Source organism: Epinephelus moara, chromosome 11 (assembly GCF_006386435.1).
Source record: "Epinephelus moara isolate mb chromosome 11, YSFRI_EMoa_1.0, whole genome shotgun sequence".
Classification (NCBI taxonomy): domain Eukaryota; kingdom Metazoa; phylum Chordata; class Actinopteri; order Perciformes; family Serranidae; genus Epinephelus; species Epinephelus moara.
Window position 1 is genome coordinate 28,165,170 of NC_065516.1, and position 20,552 is coordinate 28,185,721.

Below are 20,552 nucleotides of genomic sequence, written 5' to 3' on the forward strand. Positions count from 1 at the left end.
GCCTGTATGGAAACTGCATTGAAAGCTTAGATCCTGAGCATATCATGACTCCATTGTGCCTCTGGAAATATGTCACGTTCAAGACTTGGTTTATTTCACAAGAAAACAGGTCCGGGCCTACTGGAATCTTTTAGTTTTAGCATCTGAAGAAAGTTGTGTTTTCTTAATGGCTGCCTCTGAAACCCAGCCAAAAAAGCCCCTCATATAACCCCCATGTAGCTAAAACTGTTGTGCTAACACTTTGGTTTTTGTTCTTTTGATGGCTAATATATAACAGTAAGCTGTAGAGGTGCTGGTGAGACAATTTAGTTAGTGTGTCCAGTCTTGATGCTAAGCTAAGCTAACCAGCTGTTGGCTCCAGATTTACATTGAATGCACAGATGTGAGGAAGGTGTCAATCCTCTCATCTGATCCTTGGCAAGAATAGAAATTAGCACAACTCCCAAAATGCCCCAAATTCCTCTTCCTGTCAGTCTGTTTAACACTGCGCATGTGTGTGTGTTTGACAAAGCCCATTTCTCAGATTGGTGAGGAATGCCAGAACATAGTGACTGGTTTCCAGTCCTCAGTTACCTCCCCTCAGAGCCAGTGATCCTTCAGTCCAGGCATTCATGATTACAGAAGCATACAATCCAAGCTAATTGTTTGACTGGGCTGTTTATATGTGTGCTCAAAGTAAGCAGGGACCTCCACAAAGTCTGAGACCCTCCTGAAAGATGAACAAGACTGATTCTTATTTGAATTTTTACTTTCACTGTCACTTACTACTTTGACTTGCTTTTATTATTGTGTTTAAAGGTCACAATCTCTAATAGACTACCTTCCAGACCCAGCACAAAGCCACACCTACACATCAATGGAAGCCTGACAGTTGCATCATGAGTCTTCAAGTAGTCTCATCTCGCACAGTCAGACCTATCTCCACAGCGCTGTGTCAGCGCTACAGAAAGGTTTGGAATCACCTCATCATTATCATCATTATCTCACTGCTATAGGGGGAAAAATGCTCTGCCTTGTTTTTGTTACTTTAAAACAATCACAGTCATCATGGCGACACTAAGCCCAGGATACAGTGATGGTGCTCTTGTGAAATAGTGTTGGGGGTGAACTTGTTTTGGTGGAACACTTGCAACTGGGGAGGCGAGCATATTTTGATATTCAGTGCCCTAGAGGTGAAGTCTAAGCGCTTGAGGACCACAGATGATTTTGCTAGTATGTGGCTCAGAACATCATTACAACAATATCACAGAAGCTGGTGTGAAGTGGAACAGATCAGTCGTTAACTCACTGTCACCGAAGCATGCTGCTGCCAGAGTTAAAAGATGGCAAAGTGTCAAAAAACGGATAAACATCAGTCATGAGATTCCTTTGAGACAGAATCTGAGCTTTTCCGAGTGCAGTCACAAGTTGTTTTATTTGTTGTAGATCTTAACAACAATTCACTGCAAGAACAAAGTTGACATGCCTTATTGCATGATCCAGATCTGTATTAGAACTTGTCATTTTCAGTGTGTCAGTTGTTAACTTGGAAGTTGATGTTGTTTCCTGTAGGGAAGGGGATTTGGAAATAGTAACATGCAAATAGTGGAGTAAAGGGAGAATGTACACCTGAGGCTGATGGGAAAGTAATTAATTATGCAGGTAGTTGGTCATAAGCCAAAGTTTTGGACAAATGCAAATTTTGACCTGATGATGGTGCTAGATAAAAGGTCATGGTGTCAGTCATTAGAATTTATCCATCAGGTACTTAAATATCTGTAGTAAATTCCACAGCAATCTGTTCAAGAGTTGTCAAGATATTAAATTCCAAACAATACATGTCAACGCTAGAGGAAATCAAGGGATCACAAAAGTTATAAGGATTCATAACATGTCTTTTCATTACAATCCATCGAATGGTCATTGAGATATTTCAATCTTGAACAAAGTGATGGACCAACAGACTGGCGCTGCCATCCCTAGAACTTCCATCCCTTCTATTCCTTAAAACATATTCATAGCATATTGTCAATATGGTGTTTAAATGATCTTGCTTAGTTGTCCCCCAATTAACCCCATTAACCTGGACAAGCTATAGGCGAGCCAATTAACAGCAGCATACCAAATGCTAATACCATTAAACTTATATGTAACAACGAGACACTGGTAGTGCCATTGTCTGCTTCTACTAAATTAACTCTGATTACAACAAGACAACCTTGTCCTCAAAGTCAAGGTAAAAATGTCCAACATGCAAACTGAATCACAACTGTCAATGCCCTAAGTTGACGGCATGTGACTTACATTTCAACCAGCCACAACAGACACGACATGCTGTTTACATAAGACGATTAAAGGCTTGTATAAATATATTGCATTAATGTCAGATTGGATGACACAGCCATCCTGTTGACAGATGTACGGTATGAAGCCATCTGAGTATTGAAGACTCATGTGGCCCACAGATGTGCCATGTTAGCAGATAATATCATTGTCATGATTATGCAATAGTTGTTAGAGTAGTCAGAAGACCAGAAAAGCACAATCCAAGTGCAGTCCATTGCTTATTATTTTTAACATTATAACTTGTAATTTGTACCTTTTACATTTCAGACATAACCTTCCCAACACTGCTCCTTGGAAGGAACAAAGATAATTCCTGTTTTGCCCTTAAACTTAAACAATGCTTAGAAAATGGAGGTGTGGTGTGGACACCTAAAGCTGCATATTCTGGACAGCACAGAGGTTGATAATCATGGCACATCGTGTGTCTCAGGCTGAGCCCAGGCAAAGACAGAAATAACATGAATTTTGGGTAGTCTCTGTTTAATCAGCTCTTCCCGGCGAGCATTTGATGGATGGTGATGAAGAAGAAATGGCCAAGTTCAGTCCGTTAGGTCTACATGATATGTGGGTTCAGCATCAATCCAAACATGCACAAAATATACACAACAACATGATGTAGTAGGCTTATATTAAAACAGCTTTTGGAATTATGTTGACCTGACATCAGACATCCCAAAATTATGCAAATGGCAGCTACACTCACAGCAGACAAGCTTCATTCTGCACTCAAATCTATCCGGTTTCTAGTCACTGTCTGAAACTGACTGTGAAACTGCAATCTTCTGTAATTCTACAGGTGAAACTGAACACCAAATTCCTCCATTTTAGGATCCGTGTAAACAGACTTTGAACAAAGATAATTTACGTCTGTCCAGTGCACACTGCTCTGCATGATTAATGACGAGGGCCCTCAGTTAATGCAACTTGCTCTCACATGTTTACATATCTGCTGTCTTGCTGCCACGTCGCAGAAGGCTTGGTGGAAAAAGGTAAGACGTGTGAGGGGATCAAACGCGGTGTCACCCACTCTGGAAGGAGACTGCAGAGGGTGAAGGGAGGTCAGGAGTCCAGGGTTAAGGCAGAATGTGAGGAATGTTGCCTGCAGACCCTGAACACTGAAAACCAGTGACCACAGAGAGATACCATCTGAGGATTTGCAGAGTAATGGCTCAGGGTCAAAGTTACAGGATGAGCGATATTAGCGAGAGTCCGGGTCCAAAAGTAAACTCACACCAAATGCATGAAGACGTTTGAAGGAGTGCCACTCAGAGATCATTGCAGTGAAGAGGCTCTGCAGTTTATCCATTTCATTTCATTTGCAATCCCACACATGAAATAAAAACAAACTGTTCAATGAGAAAGATGATTTCAATTATCAAAAACAGCACAAACTACAACTCAGCGAATTATTATCCCACATTTTGAATGCCACACGCAACTTGAATCACATGTGCTCTAAAGAGCTTGCTTTGACACCATTAGCCTGACATATTCTCAGTGTCATCTGAGGTTTGAGGAGACCACCATGGTTTTATTGTCACTGTGATTTACTCAGCTGTATAGTAGTAAATGAGAAGAGAAATAAGTCTGTCATGTATATTTACAGCCTGCTCTGTGAGGCCGTAGCCAAGCCTATTTTTTTCCTGAGCTAAATGCTAATGTCAGCATGCTAAAATGCTTACAGTGCTGATGTTGAGCTGATATAACATCAATGTCCACCATGTCCACCATCTGAGACTAGTGTGTTAAGTGCTGTTGTCCACAAAAAAACTCTACCGTGCACTACTTGCTCAGCACCAAACAGCAGACAGGCACAGTTAGTGACTAGCGGGTGAACATAGTGGAGCATTAACTGCTAGAGAGCCACATATTTCTTTCAGGGGGTGGTAGAGACCAAAAACAGAGCTAAAAGAGAATGAATTATAGGCTTACATTCACCTGGCGGATACAAAAATGACTGATGAAATGCTGATGTTGCTCTATGACTGCTGGATGTGTTCATGAAAGTTGTACAGTGGCGCAAAAAGCCAAAAAAGCCCTGTTTTTGTGGTATGAAATTACCCGGATCTTAAGCATTGTGGGGTCCATAGAGAAAGCGCGGTAGAGACTTACGACACCCTAGCACAGCCAGGCGCGGCCGAGTAGCTAACTTTTGATGGCCAAGTGGTTGACTTCCGGTTTAGCCCCTTTGCTAACTTTTTAAAAAAAATTTTTTTAATATATTTTAAGGGGATTTTTGCCTTTAATCGACAGGACAGTCAAGTGTGAAGGGGGAGAGAGAGAGGGGGAGTGACATGCAGCAGGCTGGAGTCGAGCCCGGGCCGCTGCGGCAACAGCCTTGTATATGGGGCGCCTGCTCTATCCACTAAGCTAAGCCCCTTTGCTAACTTGAAAGGGAATAAAATGATTTAATTGTGTGGCTCCTCTAAACTTTCCAAATATTATCAGACGAAATAGATCAAATCCTGACAGTGACAAGAGTCATTTTGTGGGGGTTGTGATGCTGTCATTGTAATTCCACTTTTGGCCACTGTGTAAAGTTGGCTTCAAAGCCTGTTCCTGGGGCCCTAGTGTAAATGCGCAACTTTTTCTAACAAATTCATCATATTAATCACTGCCACCAAGTGGCCAAATATACCACTTGCAAGATCCATTATCATTGGCATCATTAGGGAAATAGAAATGTGAGTTTATTGCAATCATGGATGCATTAGTAGATCTGGATACTTGACCCCAAACTGGCGCCTATTTAGTCCAATGACATATGCCAAACATGTTTCTAGTTCCTGGGTTTACTTCCAAGGTATGTGGACCACTGAATAGTGGAGTGTTGTTTCTCTTGTTGGCCCCACCCACAAGTTCCCGCCCAGCCTGTAGACGTTTAATTTTCATGGCTTGAGGTAAGTTTTATAAATATAAAACCTCCAATGATTGAAAATTCACAATGGAAGGAATCATAATTTGCCTTGTTTGCAGTTCGAGGTGCCCTGTCAGTTCCATAGACATCTCTTTTATAATGGTGGTCGATGAGGAAATGCTTGCTTGGCTGCTGGGGAATCTTTTGCTGCAGTATCATGAGTAGCCAGTGGGAAAAATAGGGGCTGAGCGGCACTCCTGGACTTTGATCAGATTACATAAGAGAGATAAAACCACAAACGTCAACCTCAGAGCACCGCTAAATTAAAGTCAAGGGATCAAAGTCAGTAGAATTCATCTACTGGGAACCATGAATGTCAGTACCAATTTTTGTGACAGTCAATTATGTATATGTTGAAATATTTCACAGATTACATAAAGACTTTGACCCACTGATGGTGCTAGATAAAAAGACAGAGGATCACCATTAGTCATTAGGATTATGCAGGAGACGATAAATCGTAGCTGAAATATTCTTGCCTGGATGAAAGTGGTGGACAGACTGGCAGACTGACTGACAATTAATTTAATTTTATAACCATTCTCGGAAAAGACATAGGTAGCCTACACAACACATGATTGCATGTTCCGTGGTTATACAGTCAGCTGGTACCCAGCGTATTTTTGCCTCCTGTCAGTGAAAAAAGAGGCCAGTACGCATCCTTCATCATTTAACTTTTAAATTTAGCAAATAAGATCTCTACTTTCTTCACAGAAACCAAAATATATGCTGGGACACAGCTGTTCTATTTCAGCTCAAAGATCCCATAATCACAATTTTTCTAAAGAGTCTCGTACCCTGTGTTCTACTCTGCCATCCTGTTTGATGTTTCGTCTCTCCACGTCACCCCAATCCACCGGTTCAACTAGACTGCCCTCTCCAAACAGTTAATTATCTCCCTAATGCACAGGCACTTCCCTGAGCTCGACTGGACCACATGGCGACTGGAGGCACACAGCTGGAACACAGCAGGAGTCTTCCACTACTTCTTTAGGAGAAATTATGTTTTCTGGGGAACATCGTAGATCGTTTGAAGTTGCTTTCACCAAAAGAAGGCTTGACAGCAGTCGCTGTATGCATGTAACAGTTCTGGTAATTGGTGATGAAGCTGCAGCTGTTGGGCCCTGGGTGAGAAATTTCCATGTAAGACAACAATTATCTTATTTTATTTCCAGTGCATTCTGACAAAACCACAAAATACCTCCCCTCACTTTAAAGCTGTCGACACCTAAAAACAGCCAAAATTATGGCTTTACACAACAATTCCCATCCCTTCAAATCATTTCTGCAATTGGATCTCTTTGGGAAACTGATTGCTTTCATGTTTTTCCTCTATCATACAAGAAAGGTCTCTGTAATAAAATAAAGTTAAAGAAAAAGGCCACATCGTTTTGACATCATCTGAGCAGACCACATAATATACCCGCAGAGAGTGCATTGGCATTGGTAACAAAAGCCTGCACATACGGAGACCATTCACAACTCTAAGTGATTCCAGCCGCAGCCCTGCACAGAACCACTGCTAATACACATTGTGTGTAGATTTCACTGTCAGTGGTGCTCCAATGATCATCTCTCCTTTTAATGCCATCATTTCTCGCTCTAGGATTTTAGCCAAAATGTTAAGCCTCAAATAGTCTCAGACCTTAGCTCTTCTTTTCATATGCCTTTTTACTGCAGCCACCTGCAGCTAATAGTGACACACACTCCACAAAGTGTTAAAGTAATATGGAGAGATCCGTTGTGCACCGAGGTAAAAGTCAAAGGGCCATTTAAGCACAGTCCTATCATTTTAATGTGGGGAGGATGTAAGAATCTGACATTAAGATTCCCACTACTTGCCATGTCTCGACTGCTAGTCTCCACCACCTCTCACGGCTGGCTGCAATTCCTTAATTATAGAAGGCCTGTCTCCCGGGGGTGGCACGGTGTCTTAAAAGCCAGAGTGGTGAAACCATTCAGCCACTAATATGTGTTATTAATTTAATAACATTTGTGAGCTTGTTAGTCATTGATGATACTGTAAGGTGGCTAGTGGCATAACTAATTACTGTACTTAACTTAGGTACAAAAAGTTAACAAAAAAACCCACTACTTATAGAAGAAAAATACTGTACTTTTTGTACATCACTGAAAAACTCAACAGCAATATCTCTTAACAGAAATCATGATCTAGTTACTAAAGATAATCCACAGACCTTGTTGTGAGCAGTTTCATGTAGGAACTATTTCCTTTCTACTGAACTACACCTGCCAACTGTATCACTGTGCAAAAGGAAGCGTGCATCTAGTCACAGACGAGAGGCTAGTGCTTGTGACAGCGTGAGATGTAAACATTAATGGCGTCCTCCTGGGCTGAGCTTTAACTGCAGATGTATAATAAAAACTAGATACTAGACCCCATGATGGCATTTATGCCTAAAAACTTTCTAGCTTCTGGGTTTAATTCTACGTCCCACTGAATATGAGCAGTAGTGTTTCTTCTGCTAGCCCTACCTGCGAGTTCCTGCTCGGCATACAGACTTTACATTGAGATAACATCATGGATTTTTGAATCATTTTCCTCGACTCAATGAAAGCTTTATAAATGTAAAACCTAAATGGATCAAAAATTTATAATAGGAAGATTAAGATTAACTGACCTTTTTGTACACACAAACAGCGCCTGCTAGGTGAGCTAGTAGGCTAGTAGATGCGTGCTTGCTTCTGCATGGCGTTACTGCTGGTGGGTGTAGTTTGGTACATAAAACTACTCACTGTTAAGACCGTCTCTTAAAGGGCCAGTGTGTAATATTTGGCATGGTTTATTGTCAATCTGAATCTGAATCTGAATATTCTACCCATTAATATGTTTATATAAGTGTATAATCACTATAAAATAAAATTTGTTTGGTTTTCGTAGCCTTATAATTATGCTTTTATATATATATATATAGCAAGGGCCTTGCTTTAGAGAGGTCGCCATCTTGCGCCGCCATGTATGTACGGCAGACCGAGCGGACAATCCAGCCAGCCAGAGAACGCGTTTCGCGTGTATAAATGAACCAACGAAGACAGCGGAAGGAAGGAAGAAGGAGGAGGAAACAGCAGAGAGTGTTAGTAGTTCGTCGATAGAGAGTAGTGAAAAGTTTTTTTAGTTATAAAGTTTGCGAATGGACCACACTTACCACGCAACAGGAGAGAATGAACCCGAACCGTCATCTGCGAGGAAAAGAAGACGCAACTTCACTCCTTGTGATGCACTCTCTGCGGCGCTTTTCCTCCTGATGATATATCTCCCCAACGATGGTAGCAGTAGCACCGAATCCCATTCTGTGCATTCAGCCTCTCTTCTCGCCCGCTCAGCATCAAACACATGGAGTTCCTCATCTGTATGCTCCGGCTCAAACAGGTATGGCTCTGGGTCTGTGTCCGCTACAAGAAACTCTTCAAAATCGCGTTCAAAGTCGTCCATTGCAGCTACTATAGTCCGGAGATATTGCTAGGCTAAATAAACAGCTGAGCTCTGTTTACAGGCTACGCTGTCAGTCAGTATGCGGGCTGGAGATTGGTGGAGCAGAAAGGGGAGGGGGTTCCCACTTGGTATGGTAAACGAGTATGTGTGTATGAAGTGTGTCTATTACGCTAGAAGAGTCAGAGTTTGGGACGGAGTCTTTTACCCTCTGGAGTGTTACCGGAGTTTTTGGAGTGCTCAAATAAACTGTCCTTTTTCCCAAACGCTCCTCTGGTCTCCTGCTCGTGAGGGATTCATTACAATATCGTAACATGGTTTAGATTTCTAAATAAACATTCACCTCGTCGCTAGATAGACCTACTCCTGAAAAACTCGTGCTCAAGGCTTTTTGTCCCTACGAGGCCACCGTCATTTACCCGACGGGACAGGTGAGCGAGTGAGCCCTGCAATCTAGAATTTGACCACTGATGTCACTGTTTTCAACCCATTTTACACACTGGCCCTTTAACTGAGACTGTTATCTTGGGTAACCAGGTCATGATTTCTGAAAATTGCTCTCGAGTTTTGCTAATGTATTTTTTGGCGCTTTGAGCACCACAAACCGAGTGCCATCTAGTTCCATTATATTCAGTAGAAGGCAGACGTCTCTATAACCGATATCTCCAACACTCTGCAACTTACAACTAAACAACTCAGACTGATAAATAGCACTATAGGTAAAAGGTTAAATATGGAGTTTTGATTTAGGGGTGAACTGTTCCTTTAACTTGCCAAATTATTATGCTTTTGTGATGATTGAACACTGTCAGAATAGTGTGCAAACATTCAAGACAGAATGAATTACTGGTTGTTGGCTGATTCAATCATTTTATATTTAACCCAGCAGTACTGAAAGTCAGGCCAGCTGGCCAATCACCTGCAAGGATCAAAACACAATTAAGCAGCAATGGAGTGCAGCTGTGTGTGTGACATTACTTCAAAGATAAACCAGAAGAAACCACAGTACCAGAGAAAAGTTAAATACTGAGTAAGTTCTTTTGTTAGCTGCCTCTGTTTTCAAATGATCATTTTACAGCAATGCAATAATATGTAATGTTCTGTGTTTGGCTAAACTTGCTAGTGTAAAATTAGCTAACCGCTAACAGCTTACTGTAGTTAGCAAAGCTAGCTTTCATGGCTAGTGTTTGGTTGTGTACTGTAATGGCTAGCTTATTTTACACATTTATCACAGTGGGTTGCTTCAGTTGGACAAATATGTCCACACATAGATAAATAAACCATACTAGCTAAAAGAGTTGTGATAATAATAACAAAAAAAATTACAAAGCGCTGTCTATTTTGGTGGTGAGTAGCTAGCTACTAGCATTGTGTTTCAGGGAGTCATTTGATTCAGTCGTTATGCTAAAAAAGTAGCAAAATATACTGTAAAATCAGATTTATTTCCTTACACCTTACAATATATTAAAGCTGCTTCAAGTCAGTTTTGTTTTCCATGTACCAGCAACACATACCAAAGCTAATGTGTTATGAGGAAACAAACTAGCTTAATTTTGTCTGCTAATAATGGGTAAAGTACTGCAAAATGCTGCTGAAATATTTTGTCTAATCACCAAATGTTTGCACTGAACTCCTCCTTCCTCTCCATTCTTCTAACATGCTTTTCCGCAGCATACCTGAACACCAAGGGTCTGTACTGGAAGCTCGCCTTGGGGGGCTGTGTTGGATAACTTGCTTGAGCCTGACGGAGTAAAAGAAGGTACAAGCAGTACAGAACAGGCAGATGTAGCTGGAGGTGAGCGCTACATGACTCATTATGAGCTATGTTGTGACCTCTTCACTAAACCCCCTTAGTGGTCAAAGGTCAAACGGGGCAGCTGCTCACAGTACGCTTTTTCAATCAGTCCCCTGACAGCGAGTTAATGAATTTGCTGTCCAAAAACTGTGCTGATTACACAGTCAGGGATTTAAATCACATTATCTTTTGGTTTGTGAGCCAAGGTGCTCAAAGCTGAGACGATAATTGAAAGTCTCATTAAATTGAGCGGATTATCATCTACATATATTGTTGACAGCTGAAGTAAATCAGAATTTTTAGCCACTTTGGTTTAAACTAAAATATCTCAAAAACTGTTGGATGGAATACCATAATATTTGGTACAGATATCCATAGCGTTCTGTAGTTTAATCCTAACGATACTGGTGATTGCCTAACTTTTCTTCTATCAGCAACATGAGCTTGACATTTGGAGTTTTGAGTGAAATATCAACAACTATCACAGGGATTTCCATAAAATTAGGCACAAACATTCGTGTCTAACTCAGGATGAACTTTACAAGTACTAACTTTGGTGGTCCCTGAACTTCTCATCTAGTGCTAACAACACAGCACAGCTTATGACCAAATACCTGCAAAATTAATGACATTCCCATCAGCCTCACTTGTACTTTAAGTTTAGTGATAGTAGCAAATATTAGCATGCTAACACGCTAAGGTAAGATGGCAAACATGTACAGTGCATGCTGACGTTAGCATTTAGCCCAAAGCACTACTGTGCTTAAGTAGGCTACAGGCTCACAGAGCGACTTGTATTACTGTAGACTTTTAGTCTTAGTGGTTTGCATATACATATGACAGGTTTTACATTTCTGATACATACATACATTGTGCTAAAATGCTCTTACTCAGGAAAGGGACAGACACAGTATGTTCCATGTATCCTGTGCATATGTTGACTTTTCTGGTGTGAGTTATGGATGGGCATGTCTCAGATCAACAGTTTCCTTGAATATGATAAACTCTTAAACACAGATCATACTGTCAAAACATGATGTAGGAATACAGCATGTAGAGAGGGACAGTAGCAAGAGTTGGTTATGTGAGTAAACTGTTTTGGTTTTACAGTTAACAAGGTAGATGTGGAAATCACTTTGAATTGCTCTCATACAGTTGTCTGTTTAACAAGTGATTCCTCCACACTGTCCATGCCTTCATGCAGTATAGGAAAATCCTTTACTGTTCATTTGTGAAAGCTTTTCTGCAGCCAGAACACTTTACACTACTAACCTTTTTTCCAAAGTATGTTGTAGATGTTAAAAACAATATAGCTGAACCTATGATTTTTCCTCTCTTCCAGGCTGCCACTGGTTGCAAGTCATGACTGCGTGGTAGGAGCACCAACTTGCTGAAACATGTGACCCGTCTGACATACAGTAGGTGATGCATCACAGTGAACACTCCGTCACTTTTACTTCTTGTCAAAAATCTCTCATCACTGCATGGAGATGTTTGGTGCGTTCACATGTTTCTGGGACATCCCAGACTCTGGAGTCAGCTGCGAAACAACAACCTTTGTAATTGAATATTACATTTCTTTTTCTTTAAAAACAAATAGAGTAACTCAAAGTAAGTCATTCTTTTATTTTAGGTTCTGCCTTTGAGCACGTTTTGTGGCACATCTTAGCCCTTAACAAATGATAGGGCCATCAAGGTTGAGAGTATATGGTTCTGTATGTGACATTTAGAGCATTAATATAGCAGCAAATCTCTATTTGCTATGTACAGATATAGTGGGGTAATGGTGTCCTGAGCAGAAAATGAAGCCCAGTACCTCTTTCTCTTCCAGCCTCCTGTGCATGTTAGTGTATGTGTGTATCCCACCGGCTAGCTCATTGTTGCCACTTTGCAGTGCGCTTATATGGTGGTTACTGCTGATATCAGGACAGCGTTGTCGCAGAAGGATAGCGTCTACCCTCCAGTTCCCCTCAGTTAACACTGTTTAGCTCTGTCAGCAGAATTAGCAGAATTAGCCCTGTTAGCTGCCAGCTGTCGGCTCAGCAACCCTCACGTTGAGAACTGTGTCCAGACGACTCATATGCACTGGATTTGGCATAGCGCCCCTTTAATGCATCTACTATCTTATACAAGTGATAACTACTTGCAGTGTGTAGTCGTGTCTTTAGTTCAGTACATACTGCTACCTTATTCTTCTCAGTTTTCTAACACTGTGCATTTTTTTGGTTATTGCAATACCAAAAAATGCAAGTTATATATATGTGTGTGTATAAAATATATACTGGGCAAGCATGCTGTTATACAGGGACATAATGGCTCTACTTTGCATGTCCACACTTTTGCAAATAGAAGCATCTGAGTGCAACCCAGCATTATATGTTCGGCTACGTTTAAAAATACAGTTGTTTAAACTAGTGCTTCTGTGCTCTTTTTAGTTCGGACAAAATCTGTCAAAAAAGTTATGGAGCAGCTTTAGAGCCATGGGAAACTGAGTGGTGACACTGACTCAGTACCATAGATCAGCATATAGGATAAAGTATATGGAGTGAAACAGCAAAAATGACTGGAACGGTCGTGTCAGGGCACAGAAACAAGGACTGTAATGAGATTATAAAAACCCCTTGATACTAGTCATATGCTCCGTTACAATGACAGACAGACTTGCATCAAACATTCATCCAAACTCCACCACATCAAATGCCTACAGTAGCACACACACCCTGTCATTTTGTAATATGAATAGTGACATACAGTTTACCACCTACAATGCATCACTCAGCCAGCCTGTGAACCCTGCCCTATTGGCTTCCATTTAGAGGCCACAGCATTTCAGTGCCGCCCCTGTGGGTGCACACTGCATGCTGTTACGGGGCAGTTCTCAACAACTCAGTTACAGGGTGGGAGGGAGACACAGGGACATATGAAAAGGAGCTCTGTGAATCGGGCTCGACTTCCACTGCCCACAGAGCAAACCAGGAAATGTGAGAAAGAAGATTTTAGTCAGTGCCGGCTAAAAAGAGCAAACCTCTGCTCTATATTGGTAACACGTGTGTAGCTGAGGCACATTATGGGTGTCTTATAACTGCATTATAGCAGGATTCAGTGTGTAAAAATATGACACTTTACAGGTTACATGCTGTATTTGTCACCTGGCCTTGCGTTTAGTGTAATAGGGTGGTTACTCCAGTGTGAAGTTTAGAGGTTTCAAGTGAGAGGAACACTTTATATATGAAAACCCTGGGGTGGGGGAGCCCTTCTGTGCCGAGTTTGCATGCTCTCCCCCTGTCAGCGTGGCTTTTCTCCCGGTACTTCAGACATAACTGACTCTAAATTGTCCGTAGGTGTGAATGTGAGCGCGAATGGTTGTCCGACTCTATGTGTCAGCCCTGTGATAGTCTGGCAGCCTGTCCAGGGTGTACCCTGCCTCTCGCCCCATGTCAGTTGGGATAGGCTCCAGCCCCTCCTTGACCCCCAAAAGGATAGGTGGCTATGGAAAATTAATGAATGAAGGATAATATAAAGCTAAATCATTGTCAAACCATACTCAGTGGGTTCTGAGATTGCATTTTGGCCAATGTGCTCCGCCTCTTTACATGTACTGTTTACCTGCAGCTCAAACTTGATTGGTCAATGCTACTCGGACTACAAATAGACTACAAACAGAAACCAGAATGCCTCTGATATCAAAGTCTTGCTCTGTTACCTACAGATTAACAGAGTTCACTGCTGTTTCTTGTCAAATGTGAAATGCTTAAGCCCAGTTTTTGCTTTAACTGTAAAACTGCCTGTACAGGAGTCATGATAGATGGCTCTGTCACTTACCCATCAAGAGGCTTCTTGCTTTACCAATGTGCTACACTACCAATACACATGCGCGCACACACACACACGCACACAAAGACCTAGTGCTATTTGAGGCCACCCACCCTCACTTCACAGTGGCCCCTCTATCTTCCCATTCAGCCAGAGAGATTCCCGACTTTCTTCACCTCAGTAGCAGTCGACAGCCCACCATCTGGCCACCTCAGCTCATTTCGCCAGGAGCTTTACCAAACTTCTCCTCTGTGCCCAACTTTACCAAATCAGTTTCATAGCATAGACCTCTAACTTTCACCTTACCAACTGTAATTAGGATGGTGCAACAGAGGGTGTAGAGTATATTTGCTGCAGAATATACCTGCTGCTTTTTTTTTCACAGCTGCAGCCTCACACCAGCCTCACATACCAAGGTCATGCAACTCTCCTGACTCTACATTTTCCTCCCGAGGGCTCACTGGAGATCCGCCCCGACCAGGTGGTGCGAACATACAGCTTTACCTTTAGCGCTCTCTGATTGGCTGAGAGCGGAGCTGTGCTGTAGGTGATAAATTGTTCTATTAAGGGATGGAAATTGGTGTAGCAGTCAAACTGCCAATGAAGCCATCATATAGAGTTATTGTGCTGTGCTTCACGGTAACTTTGTGAACTTTCAAAAGCCCTATCAGCTTCACAAATTTTTTTATGGTATGGCTGAAAATTGCCATGTAAATTTTTTTTTACTGTGAGGTTTATGAGCACAAAGTGGAGAGGAGTAAACGAGGTAAAAAGGGGCAAAAAAGTATTAAATGCACAACCAAAAATTTAGATAGACTTTTCCTCCTGTTTTCTAAGACAAGCTCACCTTAGATCTGGCTGCCAGCTATTATTATTCCAACATGTGGCATACGGTGCCTCATACAGCATAAATAAACAGTCATTATCAAGTCGTCTCACATAGGAACAGCACAGCAGCCCCTGAAATTATACTTTTATCAGCTAAAGCCATCACTTTAAATGCCTCTCAGCTACAGTGTGCTCAGACAAAATGACATTCCTGATTTTCGGAGACATATAAAGGGCTTGTTGCATGTCTGGCTGCAAGATTGCTGCTTCCTTTCTCTGATGTACTGTAGAATCAGGCTGCTTCCCATTACAAACACCTGTAGCCCAGGCTAGGCTGACTTCAGTTCATGATAAAGGTTTTTTTTTTTTTTTTTCCTCCGTGTGGTTTAGACAGACCTGTGGGGATTTGATCAGTGTAAACAACAGAAACGTGCTCAGATAGAACAGCCATCACAGTTATACAGATAAATCACAAACATAATAAATGATATACTGATTTATACATTTGAGGGATGACTCTGTCAAAAATCTGCACCTGTTCAGATGATTAAGGAGCTCTATAAGATTTTCAAAGCAAATTTATGATTCAGAGACTGTTGGCACACGGCTCTCAACTTGGAGGTGGCTGAGCCGGCAGCTGGCAGGTAACAATGCTAACGGTGTGAACAGTGCTAATAATGGCAACGATATTGATAGAGCTAACAGTGTTAACCAGGAGGGGTATTCAGGGGTTGGCGCTACACTTTTGCGAGGCTGCTATCCAGATATCAGCAGTAACCGCCATATGAGCACATGCCTAACATCCAAATTGACGTTTTATTTTCTTCAGCAACAAACACACATGATTGGGTTAAGTCAACAACAGCACGCAGTAAGGTTTAGGTAACAAACACACATGTAGGTTTCAGGAAAAAAGAACAGGGTTTGGCTTTAGGATCTTACAGGATGCAAACACTGGGTGAAAGTTGGTGTTTGTTAGACCCATCCACCACCACGCCCACCCGCCCCACTCTGACTTTTGCCGCCTTAACTTTCATCCTTGTCCCACCGTGTTTCTCCCTGACGCCGCCTGGTGCTGTTAAACTAGAACAACGACCGGCCAAATATCATGCCGACGTCAAAAGACGCCTTTTTTGGTTGGTTTCTGACGGTCACTGCCCAAGTGCCAGATTTTGACGACTTCAGAGTGAGACAGGGCTCTTAATTCAAGGTCCGCACAGTATGAGACATCTAGTGTCGTACTTGTGTTTGGCCATGTAGTCAAGCTAGTTAGCTGTCTTTGTTAAGTACCTATCCGTTAGTCACTCACTTTACAGCAGGAAACAGCACTTCAAAGTAAAAGCTTTGTGCCCAAAAGTCACTGTACTTAAAAATAAAGCGTGCTTTTTACAAACTTCATGTTTCTGAGTCACTTGAGGTCCATTCAGAATGGACCTGTGACCCACTTTTGGACCGCGACCCACTAGTTGGAAACCAGTACATGTTCTATATTCACAAATTGCAGTACAATAAATAACTGTTGTATGACGTGATGTGCAAATGGAAGTGGCTGTGTTTAAGAATGACAGTGTGACTTTGCAAGCGAGTTAGATCCTTCTACTCTGCTCAAAGTCTGCAGCTGATGCATAGGTCTGCTCATGTCATATTTCTGTATGTTTATTTAAATACAATGAACGACAAGAACCTACACCGACACCACCTCCATATAACTGTATATCTTGGGCCTGTCTGTGCCGTCTCAAAATGGAGGCAGCATTTAGCCACATGTTAATTTTGGTGTGCTACATGGTAAACCACACTGAAAATACATGGTTGTCACTGTCAGGGCGCTGTGTATGACAACAAATGGTCATTTCAATGGCAAAAATATATCCCAAAACACCAAACCCCATGGCATACTGTAGGAGCCTTCAAACAAATGAAGCACTGGCTTTCCACAGATTACCTCAAATTACCCCAAATCTGGTGAGGCGTCTAATAAAAGTAATTCAGTCCCATGATGACTAAACTTACTAATTGATACAAGATTATGAAGTGTATTTATCCTCATGAAATACATGAAATACTGTGGTAGCCAAAAATAATGTTAGTGAAGTGAGGGGAACTTTTTCTTGCTCGTGCGAGACAGAGGACCAGAGTGAGTGTGGAGAAAGAGCTCTTTATACTCTCCTCTGTGCAGTGTGTAAACAGTGACAGACAGTGGCGGGTGGTTGGCTTGAGTGTGCCTGTGAAAAGTGCTTGTGTTTCGATACCATGCCAGTTAAAACTCGTGTGCAAGTAAAATAACTATTCTCATTTTAACATTTATGCAGTACTTAAACATATCTAACAGGATGTATTTAAAATAAAGATCAGATTTTGAATTCATGTCTCTCAAAGGTCCTGTTTTCTTCCAAAAATGTCACAGGCCTCCCTAGGTCATGTGTTGTACTTGGGCTTTGCTGAATGGCTAACCAAAATACTCTGTCAACAACTAGTCTAGCATAACCAGAGCTATTACCACACTTTGTTTAGCACTGTGCTAGTGCTGGAGAAAGGTCTGGCTGAGCTCCTCAAAATTCTTCACTAAGGAATTAAAAAAATGCTCTGGGTTTTTTGTATTTCTTTAAACCAATCACAATCATCTCAGGTGTTGCCGAGCCCATACAGCGACATTGCCCTTGCAAAACCGGTTCAGACCAAAGATTTGAGACAAGACAAGTTGAAACTTAAAACGACTTGCATTGGGCAGTTTGGGATGTTGTGATACCTACCAGTTTACACCAATGCGACTAGACGAGACAGCCCCCATAGCAACGACTCTGTGTACTTCTATTCTAACCTCTGTCTTTATGAGCTTTCTTTGTGTCTGGATGTCAAATTGAATCAGGGCAGTGATAGTGAGACAGTTGCTACAGGTGAGTTTCTACTTGTGATGAAACAGTGAAAACATAAGCCACAATAATTTAAAGAAACAGCGCTGATTAATCAATCAGTGCTTTTTTTTATTTTAGTCAGATTTAAGGCTTGTGTCATACAGATTCAGCTGTTCTCAATTGATGAGCTGATCCTCTCTTTCCTACATCCAAACTCCATTTTGACCAGCTGACAGTTTGTAACTGATTTGACCAGCTGACTTTGCTACAAGCTGATTGGCTGTTAAAACAGGTGCCTTCCATTTTAAAACCAACCACTGGCAACTGGCGACAACATCAGTCAGCTTAAGTCAAGCTGAGACGGGCCAGTTCGCACCGCTGCAACTTTCTCCTGCAATGTTCTAAAATGGTTTTGTCCCATTGTGAATCTTTGGTCTAAAACCAGGCTGAAAGTTTGGTCTGAAACAGGTGGTCAATGAAAGACATACACAGTCTGCATCCTATGAGTCAGATTAGTCAGCATCTGTTTGCTGTAGGAACCCCACCCATGATTTGAATTTTTTCCCTTACTTTAGTGAATTTCCAAACAGCACCAGCAGCTTGCTAAGTTGTCATTTCACTGGTTTTGAGTATGTATTACGAAATGCTAACGATATTGATTTAACCTGTTTTACACCAATAACACAACATCACAATTGTACTTGTCCACTTGTTAAACAAATAATATCTAATCTGACCCATTCAATTATTCAGCCTCGTATTAGGTCCATCTTCACTGATTAGTTCTTTGAACACAGTATTCCAATGTACTTGACTTTTACTCACCTGGTTTCATTCCTGACCTGGCTATATGTATATAGACAACATGTCACATTGAACTGGTAACTGAGTGCAAAGGTTTTTCATTCACAAAGAAGGCTACATGCAGTCTGAAGCCGGTGATTTTTTCATGAGGTGTCTTTGTATTCAGGAAATGATTGTTGTATAAAAGGCTGGTGGCTGTAGTACTTATGACTCTTTCTCATCTGGAGCAAAGGAGGAAGTTGTGTGATGTTATTGTGGAGTCACAAAATCCACAGAGGGAAGAGGTTGGGGTGGATAGGTTGGTCAACAAAATGACATGATTATTGTTATCATGATGAACATCCCTTTACCTTAACAAAGGAGTAACTGTAACCCAAACCACAGTGTTTTTTAAACCTTAACCAACTACTTATTTTAACCCCAAACCATGGTTTTTCCCTAACTCTAAACAAGTTTGGTTTTTGCCTAAACCTAACCAAACCTTAATCACTGCGGCGTATATTGTTCCGCCGATTGTGGCATCAGACAGAAAATGCTGACACGTAGTACATGCTGTTTTGGAGGGCATGGATCAACACAGGATATTGTTGTTTAATTTGGAGGACTTGTCTGTTACACTGGTCTTCATCTATCAAACAAAAGTACAAACCAGCGCAGTAAAGAAATCATCTTACGATAGGGTTTGTGCATGATTTATGAAACGTTCTTATCTCGCCAATCACAGTGTGGGAATGATAGGGCGTTGATAAATGTGGCCACTGAAAACAACTGTCATTTACAAATCACGCCCTGATATATTCTTGGTTTAGAGGCCTCGCCCTGAGAGTTTACAACATGAACAAGTAAAATACAGCCAAGAAGAGAAACTTCTCTGAGCTAGAAATGGAATCGCTGACGTCCCAGATCCAATTTCGTGAGGTGGACCTATTTTGCAGCTTAAAAAGTGGCATCAAAGGAAGTCTGCAAAATGCAGTCTGGAAATAAATCACTGCTGAAGATCAGCAGCGTTGCAGTGGACAGTTGAATTCCAGCTGAAGTTGGAATATTTAATTTATACATCCATGATATGTACCAACCTCTAGCATCTATCTATCTATGTATCTATGTATCTATCTATCTATGTTGATGACATTATCCTATATATTATATAATACTGATATTTTATAGTACTCATAGGGAGAGACACAGACACACCACTTGTGTCTGAGCAGGACAATGGTAAAAATGTAATTGCTGATGCCAATAGCATTTAACTAATGGTACTGTGGCGGCGTTTAATTATTTCTTTTTAATAATGTTTTGATGATAAATGATTAGACCTGCATTGGCTTGTCAGATTTCAAAAAAATTAGAGCCGGGCACTACTGCTATTCTCCCTGTGGTCGAAAATCTAATATTTCTCATAGGCTATACATTTTTAAGTGATCAATATGTGGCTGCAAATACTCAGAACATATTCTGACAGGCATCTAATAACTATTCTCCATCTTGTGTCCATGATGACTCAAACCTGGACACGAGTACAGTACTGATGTTAGATTTGATTGTAGCTCCACGTTGATAGATTCGGAACTTTGTGTAGAAATAACCGTATGCCTTATTTCTGTTGTCTGTTCATTTCATAAATGAGGGCCAATGTGTCTTTTCTAAATCTTACATGGATTGTACATAGCCATGATTCTGTTCCAAAATTTAACCTAACCACTAGTGCTGCTAATTTATAAAGTACCATACAAACCATTGTATGTGCATAACTTTTAGTAA